This window comes from Mustela lutreola, chromosome 9 (genome assembly GCF_030435805.1).
Source record: "Mustela lutreola isolate mMusLut2 chromosome 9, mMusLut2.pri, whole genome shotgun sequence".
Lineage (NCBI taxonomy): Eukaryota > Metazoa > Chordata > Mammalia > Carnivora > Mustelidae > Mustela > Mustela lutreola.
Genome location: NC_081298.1, coordinates 90,399,748 through 90,418,509, shown reverse-complemented (window position 1 = coordinate 90,418,509; position 18,762 = coordinate 90,399,748). Strand labels below are relative to the sequence as shown.

The 18,762-nt window shown below is 36.7% G+C and overlaps 2 long non-coding RNA genes across 3 annotated transcripts in view; one reads left to right on the top strand and one right to left on the bottom strand.

Moving 5' to 3' along the window:
• Positions 1 to 18,762, top strand: part of LOC131840223 (uncharacterized) — a 200,362-nt gene that overhangs the window by 91,709 nt on the left and 89,891 nt on the right. The window lies entirely within an intron of this gene.
• Positions 10,473 to 18,362, bottom strand: LOC131840224 (uncharacterized). Its single transcript, XR_009357281.1, has 3 exons — positions 18,213 to 18,362; positions 16,032 to 16,315; positions 10,473 to 10,598 (listed from the first exon to the last, which is right to left on the bottom strand). It is a non-coding gene; the product is annotated as an uncharacterized LOC131840224 (long non-coding RNA).

Genomic DNA, 18,762 nt, shown 5'->3' with positions numbered 1-18,762 from the left:
GTAGATCCACCTCTGCTTTCTTACATTATGTAGCTGCTATTGGCCATGAATATCCTGAACGTGGCACTCAGTGCTGGTGCTCTGGCACAGCTTGAGAGGAGTGGAGAGAGAAAAAGATGGATGGATGTGATTTAGGGGTAAAGTCTGAAAGATTAATAGTTGACCTGGGGATATAAGGAAAATAGAGGAATCAAGGATACTAGACTTATGGCTTGAGAAACTGAGTGGATATCTATTTCTAAAGATGGAAAATGCCAGGGAGATGAACTTGAGTTTGGGGGCTATTGGTGAAATAAAGAATTCTCTTTGGATATGGTAAGTTAGAGATGCCCAAGTGGAGATTCAAGGGTGCTGATGGATATTTAAATCTGAGGCTCAGAAGTAAGGTCTTTTTTTCTTTTTTTTAAAAGAAGTAAGGTCTTAACTAAACAAGTGAACTAAAGCATTGTCAGCATATAGATGGCATTTAAAGCTATGAGAATGGATAGGCTAGGGGCCCCTGGGTGGCTCAGTTGGTTAAGCGTCCGACTCTTGATCTTTGCTCAGGTCATGATCTCGGGGTTCTGGGATTGAGCCCTGCGTTAGGCTCCATGCTCAAGTGGAGAGTCTGCTGGAGATTATCACTGTCTCCCTCTGCCCCCCACTTTGGTCATGTGCACCTGCATTCTCTCTCTCTCTAAAATAAATAAATCTTTTTAAAGAATGGATGGGCTAACTCAATGGATGAGTATAGAGAGAAAAGAGGGGCTGAACTCTGAAAAATCAACATTTAAAAGATAGGCAGTAAGTAGCCTCTGTGTAGGGGTCAAAGACCATGTTCCAGAAGACTTGATCAAATGATTCAGAATGAGATGTGAGAAGTGTTCCTTTCCTCATACCCTAATAAACTGTACCAAGTTGAGATATTTGCTTATAAAGGATCACTTCATTATTCTTGTTTTTTTTTTTAAGATTTTATTTACTCATTTGACAGAGAGAGAGATCACAAGTAGGCATAGAGGCAGGCAGAGAGAGAAGGGGAAGCAGGCTCCCCAATAAGCAGAGAGCCCGATGCAGAGCTGGATCCCAGGACCCTGAGATCATGACCTGAGCAGAGGCTTAACCAACTGAGCCACCCAGGTGCCCCTATTCTTGTTTGTTTTTAAATTAAAATTTCAATATAAAAAGCTAAGCAACTTATCTGAAAATAAGTATAGTAAGAGGATGGGGGAAAAAAAGAGGCCGAGGGTCATGCTAACTCTATTCCTGAATCAAAACCTTTGCAGTTGCTATTCCTTGTTTTTCTGGGACACTTCACCTTCAGAAATCTATATGCCTCACTCCCTCATGTTTTCCTGGTGTCTATGTAAATGTTATCCATTTGATGAGGACTTCATTGACTTATTTAAAAATAGCAACACCCATCCTATCCCTATCACTGTCTATCCTCTTTCCTTTCTCTTATTTTATCCCATAGAACTTCTCACCATCTGGTATATACTTGTTTATTTGCTTGTTTTCTGTCTCTTCTCACTAGAACATAAGCCCTACAAGGTCAAGAATTTTGTTTTATTGCACTGTTGTGACACAATGCCCCACGCCCTAATACTTGACACATCGTAGGTTCTCAACATATGTATTTTAAATGAATGAATGAAAGAACAAACCAACCAAAGAGATCAAAGGGAACAGTCAAAGGGGTAGCAGGAAAACCTGGAGGTATCTTAGAAGCTTAAAAAAATAAAAAGTGTTTGGAAATGGAATATGGTCAGACAGGTTAAATGCTGCAGAAGGGTCCAGGAAGACGACACAGCAACAAACGCCTCACACTTGGCATCATGAGAGTAACCGATGTTGGAAAGAGCAGTTTCAGTATAGTGGTGGGGTCAGGAGTCAGAATGATGGCTGAGGAGGTATAAGGAGATAAGGAAGTGGAAATAGAATCAGTAGGTAACAAATCTGAGTTTTGCTGTGAAAGAAAGTATTGGTGCAAGTTAATACAGAGGAATATGAGATGTAAGAAGGGTGCATTATTAATTTTTGCTCTGGATTTTTACTGGTGTATGGATTACTCCTGCTACGGTATTGCTGGTTAACAAACAACCATAAAACCTTACTGGCATTCGACAACACACATTTTTTACTTCGCTGGAGTGCTCAGCTAGGTGGTTTTGCTTTATGTCTGGCTTTTAGCTGGTTGTTGTCTGATCTTCAGCTAGGATTACTCAAGTGTGTTCCACATGTCTCTCGTCCTTAGAAACCACAGTCTGAAAGCAGATGTCCTCCTATTGATTACCAGCCTAGTTTCGATATGTTCTCAAAATGGCAGCTGAGGCACAACACATACATGGAAATAGGCAAGTCCTCTTGAGCCCTGGATTCAGAAGTGGCACACTCTGTCACTTTTTCTTCATTCTGTTGACCAAAGCAAGTCAAGAGGGCAGCTAGATTCAAGGGGGAGATATTTCAATTACTAGAAACAAACTGCTCTAAACTTAGCAGTGTAAAATAACCATTTTATTGTCCTTACAAATTCTCTGGGTCAGGAATTCAGACAAGGCAGAGTGGGGGGGAGGGGTTGGCTTACCTCTGCTCCATGATGTCTGGAGCCTCAGTCGGTAAGATACAAAGACTAGGGACTAGAATCATCTGGAGGCATCTTTACTTAATGTTTGGTAGTGATGTTGCTTATCAATTAGGACTATAGCTGGAGCTGTTGGCTGGCACTAGCATGTGGCTTCTCCATGTGGGCTAGGCTTTCTCACAGCTTAACAGAAAATTTGATTCTCACATGGCAGCTTAGAGCTCTGAAGGCAGGCATAAAGCATGTCTTCTTTTATTACCTAGTCTCAGAAGTCATACAGTGTCACTTCTGACACATTCTATTGGCCACAAACCAATTCTCAAGCCTTCTCCAGATTCAAGAAGGGGGAACTTATAGTCCACCACTTTTTGGGAAGTGGTAAATTTAGGAGATGGATACAGGCACATGAGTGTGGGAGGGAGAAGAAGAAAGATGCGGTAGTTTACATCCTAATATCAGTTGTACTTCATTTGGTGTTACTTGACCCTGTCTACTCATTCTATCTGAGAGCAGCCAACACAGGCTGGAAGGCTCTTCACCCCATAAGAAAAAAAAAATTTTTTTTTTTTTTAACATAAGACTGGAGCCTCCGCGATAAAGAATTTGTTCAAATTGACTCCATCCACGTGATTTTGAGATTAAGTCCCTGAAGAGTCTTGGGCATAGCTTCTGAGATAGCTGCTTTACATTTAAAAGCCACAACAAAAAGTATAAATGCAAGTCTCAGCAACTTGTACTATAAGGGGTCGGTTCTCAATGTTGGACTGAACGACTCCCAGGTCTTCTCCTGAGACATTTCTAGGGTGGCTTTGGTGTTCAGAAATTTCAGTATAGCAATACCTTACAGACCATGCTGATTGCAGGTTAAGTTTGCAAAAGCCTGTAAGGTATTTCAGGTCTTTGAGTTATTTGATTATTCAAATTAATTTTAGCCACACATGTTTATATAGGAGTTCTCTTATTATTTCATTTCTTATATTTAGTTATAATATGCCATTATTTCAACAAATCACATTTTGAATATGCTAAACCTAAGCATTTGGGAAATAGATGAAACTTTTAAAAGTAGATTTTGCTTTTCCTTGTGGGCTTTCTGGGCTAAATCTTTGAAAATAAGCTGACATCTGTTGTAAATTTATGTTATATATTTATGGTCTCTAACACATATACAACTTTATACAATTCAATAAACACAAAAATGAATTATATAATACTGTTGTTCCCCCCCACCCCCTGCTTATTGTAGGGGATACATTCCAAGACCCCCAGTGGATGCCTGAAACCACAGATTACACAAAACACCATAAATACTCATGATTTTTCCTATACATACACACCTCTGACAATATTGAATTTATAAATTAGGCACAGTAAGAGAGTAACAACAACTAATAATAGAACAATTAGGGCACCTACATGGCTCAGTGGGTTGAGCCTCTGCCTTTGGCTCAGGTCATGATCTCAGGGTCCTGGGATCCAGCCCTGCATCAGGCTCTCTGCTCAGGGGAGAGCCTACTTCCTCCTCTCTCTCTGCCTGCCTCTCTGACTACTTGTGATCTCTGTCAAATAAATAAATGAAACCTTAAAAAAAAAAAAATAGAACAATTATAATAATATACTGTAAAGAATTTATGTGACTCTGGTGTCTCTCTTACAATGTCTTACTGTACTGTGCTCACCCTCCTTTTGTGATGATGTGAGAAAATAAAATCCTGTGTGATGAGATGAAGTGAGGCCCATGACAGAGGCATGGTGACGTAGTGTTAGGCTGCTATTGACCTTCTGACTAGACATCAGGAAGAGAATCGTCAGCTTTCAGATTGTGGTTTCCTGCAAGTAACTGAAACCATGAGAAGCAAAAGTATAGATGGGGGTACTACTGTATATATATTATGTATTGATATACAATATATCTAAAAACAATTTGATTTATAAAAGAGAAAGTTTCAATTCATTCTTTAGTGTTACATATTGGATGTAATAAAAAAATAGATGCTAAATAATTGACATAATATACTATTTGAAGAAGATGAGATTTTTTTTCATGAGTAGGGAGAGGAGTATTTGAATAAATATCATCAAATATTATCAATATTTATAAAGCATTTTGTGGCTTAAGTTTTTTTGAATTATTGTATGTATAGCCTTCTGTTATATATAAGGCAGGCATTATTGTTTTTTATTCATTTTAGAGATATGGAAACAGGATCAGAATTTTTTTTTTTTAAGATTTTGTTTATTTATTTGACAGAGATCACAAGTAGGCAGAGAGGCAGGCAGAGAGAGAGAGGAGGAAGCAGACTCCCCGCTGAGCAGAGAGCCCATGCGGGGCTCGATCCCAGAACCCCAGGACCATGACCCGAGCTAAAGGCAGAGGCTTTAACCCACTGAGCCACCCAGGCACCCCAAGGATCAGAATATTTAAATGGCTTTCTCAAAGTAAGAAAATGGCAGAGCTATAATTTGAACCCTGTTTCTGTTGCATCTCACTAAATGGATTGTGTGTATGTATAATGACATACCTAAATTTATACATATTTATATACATGTGTCAGTAATATGTCAATTTTATGTTATTCATAATCACATATCTTATTTTGTGTATGTCCATAGAAATGAATATATTAGTGGTTATTTAGATTTTAAGCAAATCACTCATATTTTTAAAAATACAAATATATACTTACTCGTACATTTTTCCATCTACCCATCAAACTTCTGGTTGATATCTGAAAATATGTTTGCATCTGATACACATTGGGATAAGGAGGTATTTAAAAGATTACAGGTAATAAAAATACCTTTAGATTTTTGAAAGCCAAACAAACATAGAACCTTAGTGTTCAAACCTGGCATTTTACTCACTTTGTTTTCAGAGCTAAAGGGATTCAGCAGTTAAAATTCCATGAAAATTTATGAGGAGGAGCCAAGACAGAGAAAAGAGTGTTTATATATAAACCAGCCTTGACCTGACAAAGCTTTTGCTAAAAGTTCAACGTAGAAGACTCATCCATAGATTCAAGGGCAAAAAACTTAAGAAAAAAACCAACTGGGCGGACATTTACCAGAAGGCATGTGGGCGTTAAGTAGAAAGGAGCTGGTGGGTGTGGATGAGGCGGAGTGGGTCTCCCAGATTAGCTGCTTTCTAATACGGATCCAGTGGAAGGACAGGGCAAAGAGGAAAGAAAGTCAATGATACCAAACCATAAGAGCTCAGGCCTAAACTCACAAAAGGCAAAGATACTATTTTTTTTTCCTCCAAAAGAACCTTGATATCTGAGGAGTAAAGTTAAAAAAAAAGACTTACAGCAATTCCTTAATGTCTCAAACCCATGACCAAGTTAATGTACTTTCGTCTCACCATACCTCTAGGATTCCAAAGCTATTCATTGTAAGCCAAAGGAACAATTTAGTAATGGGTTTTTTTTGGAGGAAAACACCATATTAAATGCACACAATGAATCTAGGACACAGTCTGGTTGCAGAAATGTGCAAATGGATGTGTGTTGTGGGGGTGGTTGAACATCTTAAAATCAAGGAAATATTTGATTTGAACCACTTAAGTTAAGAAAAAGATTTATTTAGTGAATGGTACTCAAACGATAACAAGGTTTAACATAAAGCAGACTTTCAGTGGGGTACAATTAAACAAACAGTTAAATAATCTCATATACAAGTGCTTAAACAAGCAAACAATCATAGACTGCCTTGATCACCACTCTGTGCACAGAGCATGAGTCAGAAGAAATTATTTCAGCATCATTGAAGGGAAAAGCCATATTGTGCTCAATTCTGGTTGACTTATTGCAAATAAGGATATCAGAGAAAATGAGAGGTTTATGGCAGAAGGTAGATAAAGTTATTCAGTGACTCAAGGAAATTAATTACAGAGGAAAAGCTCAAAAACTAGGTGCGTCTGTGATGACCTCATTGAGGGAAGCAAGGATGACAGGTGTTGCAAGGGTGGATACCCTGAAGGGATCTACAATTATAACAACGAAAAAGGGAAGTATAAAATCCCCAAGAGAGGCAAGCATGAGCAGAATTTCATTGATATCTCGCATCTACCCCTTAATATTAGTAAGTATTGAAAAGAAAGAGTTCTGAGAAGTGATTAAGATGAATACAAACAGGCCAAATATGGACCTGATTAAGAATTCAGAGGGAGGGAAATCAACTCTTATGAAGGTACATCTTTTATAATTTTACTTTTTCTGGAATTTTGCTGACCCCCAGTGAATACTTAAGGAGAAAAAAATATACCCCTAGCTTGTCTGGAACTGGGATGTGAATTCAAGCTCTATGTTTTAGTATAAGGCAAAGCTTTTTTCTTTGTTTATTCTTGTGATTAAAATATTACATGAAATGAAACCTAGTAATGTGTTATAACTACTGTTCAGATGCCACATTTCAGTTATTATATGCCATACTTTATGACTCTCAGAAACCTTTGAGATTAGACCCATGTGAGATCCTCTGGTGTCTGCTCCATCTCCTACTGAACTTGTTTGTATCTGATTGCAGTGATTTGAGCTCTTGATGGGAGAGAACGGAAGGAAAAAGTCCTCAAACTTTATAAACACAGAATACAGATTAATAGCTAAGTAAATGTTCACTTGACATAAAATGTTGATCAGGATGTCTCTTCGGAATATTTCTGCACTACCCTTGGCATTCAAGACGCATATTTGGATTCTATTAAAAAGAATCCTCGAGAAAGCCCAGAATTTACCTAGGAAAAAACGAGCAAAACATGAAATGCCCTTAAGCTTCACCATTCTATAATTGCAAGTAAGGTCATATTAACAATAATGGCCAATATCCTTGCAGTTTGAATGGCTTTTCTTAGAACAATATTACATCCAGAAACCTTAATGAGAGGAATGCATATTCTGCTTTTCTAAAAATTTTAAACTTCTGTATAACTGAAGGTGATGTTCACTGAGTTGAGAGGAGAAAATTCCAAAATATAGGTTTAAGGCTACATAATTGCTATCTTAATAAAAAAGGCTAATATCTTAATATATAGAAGCTCTTGCAAATCAAAAAAAATTGATAATTGTGGGAGAAAATGGACAAGTAATAGATATAAAACAGATGCTCAACTACTAATCAAAGCAATGTAAAATGAAATTACAAAATAATATGTTTTGCCTCTCATAAAATGAATTGTTAATAATCTGAACTGAGCAGGGTGTGGGGGGAATGACAAACTCTTAGATGAGAAATGAGATTTTAAATTGGAACATTTTTAGAGGGTGATTTAATAAGACAAATAAAAAATTTAAATGTATAAATTTTGCCTCAGCAATTCTACTCTTAGGAATATATTCCAATGAAATAACCAGACAAGTACACAAAATTTATGTCTATATACATGGAAATTTTATAATAAGTAAATAATACAGATAGATTGAAAATAACCTTAATTTTTATTGGTCAAGTTTGAATAAAGAATGGTAGAATTATAAAATGGAATATGGCAAAGCCTTCAAAAGGATAAAGTGACTATTATGTGGAGTTTTCACTGAATGCAAGCATGGTTGGACACTAGCAGACTGAATAATAAAACTTTCATACTAATGTATGAAAAGATCATATATCTATAAATGTTTGTTACAGATTGAATAATGCCCCCGACAAAGGAGATTCAGGCAATGTGACCATAAAGGCAAGGATTAGAAAGACACAGCCAGGATAGGATTGTCTTGTAATTCTATAGAGAAGCAAACTGAGCCTCAGAGAGGCCATGTAAACTTCCCAAGGTCTTGTATTGTCTAATAACTGACAGAACTTAGATTCCAACCAGGCGATCTGACTTCAGAATGTCCTTGTTCATGGGCATAGGATAGTATAAGTTCAAGCTTCAACTGACTATCTTCTCTTTATTGAGCATCTATCTATGTATGTGTCATATAACAAGCAAGCCCTACCCTTGGGAAAGATAATCATTTCTTGGATGTATTATATATATTAACATATATTAAAAAAAAAAAGGAAAGAGCTTTCCTTTTTAATTACTATATAGCTTTTTTTTTTTTTTAACTTACTTATGCCAGATGTTATGTTAGATGCTGGAATGTAGCAATGAACAAGAAAGGGAGGTCTCTGTATCTCTGGAACTTAGAGGAGGAGATAGACAGTGAGTCTCTAAATGACCTCAGCCAAGCAAAGGGATGGAGTAAAAACATTCCAGAAAGGTATGCATTTATCCAGCAAATCCCTGTAGATCACAAGGTTGTCTCCCTGAAGAGGAAATAGAGAAAGCATTGAGTTCCCAGAAGGACTTAACAAAAATCCCACAAGTTCTTACTCATCATATCCCATTTTAATGATTAGCTTCATGAGGTCAATCTCTTAAGATAGAGGACTACAAAATATTCTTTGTTACAACACTATAGTTTGTCATCATGAGATTATTTTAATTAAAGTACTTGAATAAACCTTAATTTTTAAGTATTTAAAGTCTTTGATTCAAATCAAATCAGAGAAATCAGATTTCCCTAATATTCTTACAATACACACACACATTCACATATTCACAGTGATACATTCTCACACCCATACATACATAGTAACACACCCTTACACACATGCTCACAGGCATTCTCCCATACACACTCATACTCTCATGCATATTCATATGCAGTAGAGCACACACAGACAATCATACAAACACACACATGCTCACATACTCATCTCTACATAAACCCACACATTCTAAGGGAGGGTGCTCAACTCATTTATTCAATATTTTAACAAATACTTATTGATCATCTGCCAAGTGCCTAGAGATGAAAAAAAAAAAAAATAACCCAAGATTCATCTCTGCCCTCATGGGGCTGTACCTCTGCTCCTAATGGGAGGTACAGAGACTCAACAAGACAGCAGAAAATGCAGATTATAATTCCAGCTTGTGATGAGCAGCATTGAGAAAATAAGTCAGGTGATGAGAGAAGTGTTGCTGGAAAGTAGATGATTTAGGGCAGATGAAGAAGGCTTCCCTGGAAGAGGACGTTTGAACGGAGGCCTAATGACAAGAATGAGCCAATCATTCAGAGAAAGGGAGAAAGAACAGTGCAGACAGAGAAGAGCAAGTGCCTGGAGAAAGGGGTTGGTGTAGACAAGGAACCAAAATGTGGTTGTATGGCTGAACTTCTATGAGCAAAGTGATGGTGAAAAAAGATCCAGGAAGGGACACAGAAGTTAAATTAAGCCCCTATAAACCCTGGAGCTGAATTGGGATTTATTCTAAGAACAGACAGAAATAACAGATAGTATATATATATGTATATGCCCCCACTTGAAAGGATTTGTAGTTTTATAAGTCCTTTCTGGCTACCGTTTGAGGAATGGACTAGACAGGACAAGGGTAGAAGCTAGGGACCCATGGGGAAGTGGATGCAGTTGGCCGGGAGGGAGTGATGATAGTGGTATGGGTATGATTGGTCACAGTGGAACTGAGGAGAAGGTCATGGATTTAGGATGTACGTTGGAAGTAAGAAAGACAGGATTTTGTCACAGCTTTGACGAGGTGATGAGATCGGGTAGGGTTAAGGATGTTCTGCTTGAGCATCTGAGGACACTGTGGTAGCTGGCCTTTTTGTAATCACTGTCTGTGTCATAGTAGTGGCTTCTATTTATCCAGGGCTTACTGTGTGCCAAGTATGTGCTTTATATGTATTATCTTATTTATTCTTTACATCTCTGTAAAGTAGGCCCTATTATTATCTCTGCTTAGAAATGAAGAAATTAAGGCTCAATGAGGTTTGCTTCTTCAGTTCCAAGGATTCATATGTAAGTGAACCAGAATTTAAATGCAAAAACTCTGAACCCAGAGTCACCTCAGTGAGACATTGAGTAACCATTATTTCAGAAGCCCATCACTTCACATTTGAATTACCAAGATCTTTATTACTAGTTTCTCTTCTGTCCTCAAGTTGACTCAAATGGTGATCAGTTCACTACAATTTGTACCCTCACCGTAGACTTGGAAGAACAAGTGAAGTGCTGACCATTCATTTTTCTATTTGTGCTGTAAAAAGATAATACAGGTGGATTATAATTATAAATGGAAATAAAGTTTGAGGGTTATATTTGGATTATATTTTGTCTCTAATATAAGCAAGAGATTTAGTCATACAAAATTATAACCATATCAAATAAATAATTTCAGAGATGAGTGCTTTGCATATAATTTTTCCCCCATTATTAATTAGGGTTGGGGGCACACTATTGTCATGAAACCGAACCTATTGTTAAATATGACATTACTGGGGTGCCTAGGTGGCTCAGTGGGTTAAGCTGCTGCCTTCAGCTCAGGTCATGATCTCAGGGGCCTAGGATCAAGCCCTGCATCGGGTTCCCAGCTCAGCACAGAGCCTGCTTCTCCCCCTCCCCTACCGCCTCTCTGCCTACTTACGATCTCTCTCTCTCTCTCTGTCAGATAAATAAATAAAATCTTTAAAAAAAATCTGACATTACTCCTGCTTAATTGGATTGCTCTTTTTCTGGTACTTCAAGACTATCTCCTTCCCCATTCAGCAATGTGTATATCCTTGATTCATGATCCTCCTTTCTTCACACATACTCCTGATATCATCAGCTTTTGTGACTTCAATTCTCACCATTTGGCCATTCCTGACCCTCAGTGCCATTGACCTCTTTCAGATCTCTGTGTAACATTTCTTGTCTACTGGCTCCAGGCAGGAGGGAGAGAAAAGGAAGAATGAACTCCAGAGAGCAGAGTGATGAAAGGTGGTGAAGATAATGGTGATAATGACAATGATGATTTCTAGGTGTAAGGGGAGACAAGCCTGATTCAAGGTCCTATTTAAGACATTTAAGGAAAATCTTATTTGCACTATCCATGGGGGCCCGGTGAGCTTGGAGACAAATCTACACTCAGATTCTGAACACTGAACTGTTATTGTGTATAGAGGGCATCCACTGTTCTGTGCTCAAGTGAATATATGTAATTACACAAACACTACATAGGGACCGTAATCCCTATATCCGTTACTCTAAATATAAGTCCCATCCCTTGTATATAAGGATGATAAGCATAATCCAACCAGGGACAGTCCTAGGAGGCCAGAGAAGTCATGGAGGTTGCTTGGCTGGATGGTGTATAGGATATATACAGGAAGGTATATAGGATATAAGTATGTTCAGATTTCTAGACAAAATAAGCTTAGGTGCTAATCTCACCTACAGGGACAAATGTATTCTTTACACTATTTCTGACCCTCCCAACTCCCACCTCTGTACCAGGATGTCTCGCTTAGCGAATAAAAAAAGCACCAGAAACAGGAGGTGAAAATACAGAGGGAGGTAGAAACAGGAGAGAGAGAGAGGAGGTGAAAGACACAGATCAATTAATCCTCCCATTTTTTTAAATCAGAGAAAACCTTGGCATTCAGTGATGATGAATCAATGCTGCTGACAGATACATCATGTTAGGATCTCAACAATCTAATTCTTCCATCAACAGAAAAGGCAGGTAATTACCACATTATCAAAAGGCTTAACAAATACAGGAGGGAATGCCACGCAAGTACTAGTGCTGCATTATCTGACTCATCCTGTTAAAGACTTAGCGCCCTGTTCTAGACTGATCAGCACTCCTGGAGAGAGGATAGCAGAGTAGGTTAAAAATCTCTTCTTAGGAGAGAAATCTCTTTTGATTAGAAAAACAAAAACAAAAATTTGAAGGATCATTTCAATTGTGGAAAGACAGGCCTCAGGACACGGCCAGTTGTGAGATAAGGATAAATAAAGGATTACATTGTTCCTCATAATGAAATGGGAACAATTTTTAATTTTCAGGGACAGGAGAGAGGGACAGCTCATCTCTTGGCCATTCCAGAGATGAAAGGAGAAGGAGGAAGATAATGTTCAAGGAAAAGTTACAAAATGACTAATTCTCAATAGTACAAATAGCCAAAGGACTTTCAAGCACGTCAGTGTCTAATATTAATCTTCTATCTGTTGTGCTATAACTCAGGGAAACTACTCACCAGACCAACAATAAAAGTCTATTGCACATAACTATCTTTGGTAACTTCTTTGTTTGGACTGTGTTTTGGAGAATTTAGAAGGGAGTTCTGATCTCCGTTGAGCCAACTAAAGACAGAGAGCTTCCACAAGAAGTCAGAGATAAATGAGTTAAAAATTCAGCAGAAGCCAAAAACTAGATGTGACCGTAAGAAATATATTTCAGAGGAGTCTCAAAGAGACGTCTTGCGGTACACACTGAATTTCCCATGATGGGGAGATGGAATTTAACATTTAAACTTGTAAAGCTAGGGATGCCTGGGTGGCTCAGTCAGTTAAGTCTCTGACTTTTGATTTCAGCTCAGGTCCTTATCTCAGGACCCTGATTTTGGGTCCCACGTTGTGCTCAGCACTGCTTGGGATTCTTTCCCTTCCTTTCCCTCAGACTCTCCCCACTCCCTCCCTCCCTCTCTTAAAAAAGCAAAACAAAACAAAACAAAACAACAAAAAACTTGTAAGGCTAGAAGACTGAGGCTTACATCTGAGTTAATATTGCAAACATCAAAAATTTGTTTAATCTGTCCCATTGTTTAGAATAGCTTGAAAGGGAAAAAAATTAAATACCCAACAATAGATGATTAGGAAAAAATGATAATGCATCCACTAGATGAAAAATTATGTAGTCAATTAAATAATATTTACAAAGGATTTAAAATAAAATGATAAAAGGTTTTGGTATGTTGTTTAAGATGAAAATAAATGATATTAATTGTGTATGTGGTATGATTGGAATTCTGAATTACCCAAATTCATCCTAGGAATACAGAGATGACTTGATTCTAAGAAACTTATTAATGGAAAATGCATTTATTTCCATAGATACTAAAAATACAACATCCATTATTTTTATAATTCATTAACATAATAATAGATGTTTAACATGATTTTCTACCTAAGGCCAAAGCCAGGATTTTGCTTAAATGTTGGATAATTAGATACATTCCCGTTAAAGTCTGGGAACAATTTAATACTATTCCAACTGTACTAACTAGCCAGTACAATAGGCTGGAAAAATAGCAAATATATATAACCTAGGTATATGTCAGTAAAGAACTAATTAAGTAAATGATAGAACACACAGTAGAAAACCAGGGACCATCTGCAAATAAAATACTAATATATTGTTAAAATAAAAGTGAAAAGGTATAGAGCTTGTAAAACATTGTATGTAGAATGCTTCTATTTGTATAAGGGAAAAAGCAAGTTTGTATATACACAGACTGTATAGAAAAAGAGAAGATTTGAAACAATAGTAAGGAGAGGAGTAAGAATCTGGAAGTCTGGGATGGGAAGGAAATTTTCATATAAATCCTTTTTTTCTATTTGGATTTTTGATTTGTAAGTATTACTTTTCTAATTAAAACAAAAAAAAAAACTTCATAGGGGCACCTGGGTGGCTCATTCCTTAAGTGTCTGCCTTCTGCTCAGGTTATGATCTCAGGGTCCTGGAATCGAGCTCCACAGTAGGTTCCCTGGCTCAGCGGGAAGGCTGATTATCCCTCTCCCACTCCCTCTGCTTGTGTTCCCTTTCTCACTGTGTCTCCCTCTGTTAAATAAATAAGTAAAATCTTATTAAAAAAAAAAAAGAAGAAAACTTCATAAATCAAAAAATAACAGGAAACTAAGCATCCAATTATAGAAAAAAAAATTTTTTTTTAGATTTTATTTATTTAAAAGAGATCACAAGTAGGCAGAAAGGCAGGTAGAGAGAGGAGGAAGCAGGCTCCCCGCTGAGCAGAGAGCCCGATGCGGGGCTCGATCCCAGGACCCTTGGATCATGACCTGAGCCGAAGGCAGAGGCTTTAACCCACTGAGCCACCCAGGTGCCCCTATAGAAAATTTTTTAAATAAACTACGGTAAATGTACTTTATGGGGTTTAAGGCAGCCATTAAAAATTGCATGTATAAAATTAAAGGTAAATGAGAAAATGTAGTATATTGCTTAATAAATATTTTTTGAATGAATGAAATGATGAATCCCAAATGGGAAGAGATAGCATAAAAATTGTGGATACTGAATATCATAATTATATAATACAACCCACAAATATATAGATATATCCAGAGAGAGAGAAAGTAATGTGAGAAGAAAGAAAAATATAGTAGTGGTATCTTCTGCTTGGATGGTATTATAATATAAAATAAAAAACAATTCCTTCTATTTTTCTGAGTTTCAGAAATTTATATAATAAATGTGCATTGTTTTAAAATGAAAAAGTTTGTTTTAATATAGGAAGTAAGATACTTTATCTGCTTTTCTAAAGAAATGTGGATAATAGCAAATAAATTACTCCCCAAAGGTGATTCATGCAGACCCTGCAGTGTGGACACAATTTCCTTAATGTTCACCTTAAACACTACTGTTGATTTTGAGTTTTACTTGCAAAATAAACAGTGAGACAAAAGAAAACACTGATACAATTGAACTTGATCTGATTTATTCTAAAAGCAGAGACTTGCCTAAGGCAAAATTCTTTAGGAAAACATTGCAACAGCTAAAAGGTTGTAAGCTTGTACTTAAACCAGGTGAATTTTCATTCATAAAATTACTTCCTGTTCCTATTATGGCATTGTAAAAAAAGTTAGAAACTGCTGCCCTTGGATTTTAAATTTAGTATATACTTTGTAGGAAATAAGTGACTGTGTGAAAAATGTCTAAAACACTCAGTTGTTGCTCGTTAATGGTGATGTTTAGTCAAGCTATATGAAGTCAATTGAAATCATTATCGGAAATCCAGACTTAGTAAAGTAAGGGATTTTGTTGTCTCTCTAGCAGCTATTTAGGTGTTTTTAAAGACCAAGCTATCGGTCTATGGTATATAAATTTGTTGTCAGTTTCAGTGTTTACTAGTAATTGATAAATGTTACTTCACATACCAAATCTCCTATTCTACTCAAACCCTTTGCCCACTTATTCTTTTTTTTTTTTTTTTTAAGATTTTATTTATTTGACAGACAGAAATCACAAGTAGGCAGAGAGGCAGTGGGGGATGGTGGGAAGCAGGCTCCTTGCTGAGCAGAGAGCCCAATGCAGGACTGGATCCCAGGACCCTGAGATCATGACCTGAGCTGAAGGCAGAGGCTTTAACCCACTGAGCCACCCAGGCACCCCCAACTTACACATTCTTTACAAGAGTGGTGCTCATCTCTTTACAAGACAGTGAGCTCATTTTTCTTTTGCTAATTTTCAAAAAACAAAATATTTTCTCCCCTGCTTTTCAATTTTTATGTTTTTTAAAAATGTTTCTAAAATTTTAAGAAGAGAAATAAAGCAAAAGCTCAATGGCTTCTTATTCCCTCTCACATTAACTATTTAGTATATCTTTCAATAACCTCAATAATAACCTCAGTGACCTCAATAACCTCAATAATCTATGTTCCCCCCAAAATACCTATTTCCTAGGCAACATACCTGTGTCTCTGGCCAGAATACCACAGCACACCACTTCAGTTCACTTCATTTCTTTGCTCATTATGTTCTTCCCATTGGCTTGTCTTCTATTCTTGGCCTGAATTTTTCTGGTTCAGGTACTCAAAAAGTGGCGAACTGTCAGCTGCTGCTGCTGTCATCTCAAGACTTGACTGGTATTAAAGAATCTTCTAAGCTCACTCACATGGTTGTTGTCTGTTAGCCAAGGCCTCCGTTTCTCCCCACATGTGCTTCTCCATAAGCTGTCACTACTGGCTTCCTCCAGACTTATTAATGAGAGAAAAGGAAAACAAGATAAAAGCCACAGGATGTGAACCAGGAGTGGGGATTATTGGGAGGCATCTCAGAGTCTGGCTACCCTCAGAACCACCACACTTAGAAACCCAGAAAAAGTCCCAGCTTCTCCTAGAAGCTTTCTTTAATCACTACTCTTCTATGATTTCCTTCTTCACAAAACACCTTTAGAAGAAGTTCTCTGCCATACTTGGCTCTTACAATGTCATTTTTGAAATTTTTTGTGTTACATTTTAAGTATTTCTTCTCAGTGCAATGTAAACTCCTGAAGTATGGTAAGTAAGACTCGATGTGTTTGATAATTCCTATTTCAATTTTAGTGATACTGGGTTTAGTAAGTATTGGGATGAGTCTGTTTGAGGGCCTGAGGAGCTTTTAAAAAATACTGATGCTTAGGTGATATCCCCAGGTAGACACTGGTATTCATTTAAATGCTCCTCAGGAGATTCCAATGAGCAGCCAGTAGCTTAGAATATTTCCTGCCTTAGTTGTAAAATGAAGAGGAACCTAATTTGAATTGTGTTTTTTGTTGTTGTTAATTATCATATAATTCCACCAAATGAAACATTTGCCATTTTTTTAACATTTGCTATTTTTGACACAGTTCTCTTGCTTAAAAATATTGGGAGAAGATAAAGTAGCCATAACTCCATTAATGAATCTAATTTTTTTCACATATATAGTTTTTACTTCATACTCTGTCCAAAATAGGAATATACATAATTGCTTTTCCAAAATGTGCAAGTATCATGTCATCTAATAGAAAAATTAAATTATGAAATATAATAAAAAATTGCCCAAGAGTCATGACAATCAACTGAAATGGTTACAAATTCAGGTCATAAAAGTATTTCCAATAGATAAAATTTATAGTGTAGAGATTGTTTTCAATCTAGCCATTAAAAATCCGTCAGAAAAGGAAGTGTCTGTTTCGCTTGAGTCCTTAAGTCTTTTCCCTTCTTTTACATTGTCCCTGAGGCTTTTGAATTTTCTACTAGTTCTATTTCTAAAGGTTTCCAACTACCCCCCCACCAATACCACCCCAAACCCCAAACACAATCCACAATCCCAAAAAGGGTGGAGAAAAAAAAACAAAAAAGCCTTTCTGATACAAAGGAGTTTTTCAAAGACATGACTTCTGTGACTTGAGATGCCACAAGGAAAAGATTCTTCACAGCCTGGTTAGAAATATCAACTGTTTTCAATTGCTTATATAATAGTATTAGCCTTAGTTCTTTTGCCACTCTAATTCCCATCCTCTAATTTGAAGAAATAAGTAGTGAGCTCATTTACCTCTTAAGAATGAGATGCTTCTGTGGTAGCAGAAGCTCTTTTGAAAAGGTTAACTAATTCAAATCCAGAGGCTGAAGTTTAGGACAATGATTCTCAAGTGTGGTGCACATCCTTTACATTTTTTTTGTAAAGCACTTATCTGGGACCTATACCAGACATAATCAGCATCTTACAATATAAAATTTGCACTGATGAGCACTGAAAGACAGAGTTAAGCTTTGCTCAACATCTTGGCACACAGGGATATTTCTGAAATCCATCACCCTATCCAGCATAAATATATTAGACTAACAAAAAGTACATGGCTGTTGAAAGTAAAAGAAGGGAAGGTAAAATTGCAACGTTTGAAGACAAAATAGAAATTATGGTTATTTCTGCTGTTCCCAATTAATAGATGAAACAGTGCAGAATTATAGAAGGTTTATAACAATAGACCAACACAGAACTGACCCAGAATCTTTTACCCTACCATCACATAAAAAAAGAAATCAGATCCCCATGCTAAAAAGCTTAAAAGCCAAATTTTACCCCATAAGTGAAAATGAACAGGACTTAACATATACTTTGTATCCTAACCTTACTGCTGGTCTCATGTCAAGTTGTGTTGGAATTTCCTCTCGTATTAGGCCACATTCTGTTGATTGAAAGTTATAGAGAGCTTAATTTTCTTTTAAAAGAACTTTATATGCTTCCTCTAAAATCACATTTTAGCAATTTCATTCTTTTTTTCCCACTGAAATTATAAAATAGAATATACAATAAGTTATTTATGTAATTGTCCAAACATTGTTGCAAAAGTTGGCAATGAAGTAAAAATAAAAATAGAGTTAGTAGAGTTCTAGGAGTAGTGATATAAAAATATAGAAAAGTACATACTTTAAATCTGTACCTTGCAGATAGTTGAAGTATAACTTGTTTCCATAAAATATAGCTACCATGTTTCTTAAATTCATTTATTATGTATTTTAGGTCTAAACATTTGACTGGGTAAGAAAATTTGAAACAGTTGTGACTTAAACAGTTAGAAGTCAGAGATATAGCAGAGTTTTATAAGCAGGCAGACACAAACAACTCAAATGGAGTTGTGTTTGAAAACTGTATTTCCTGAAATATACTTTAATAATCT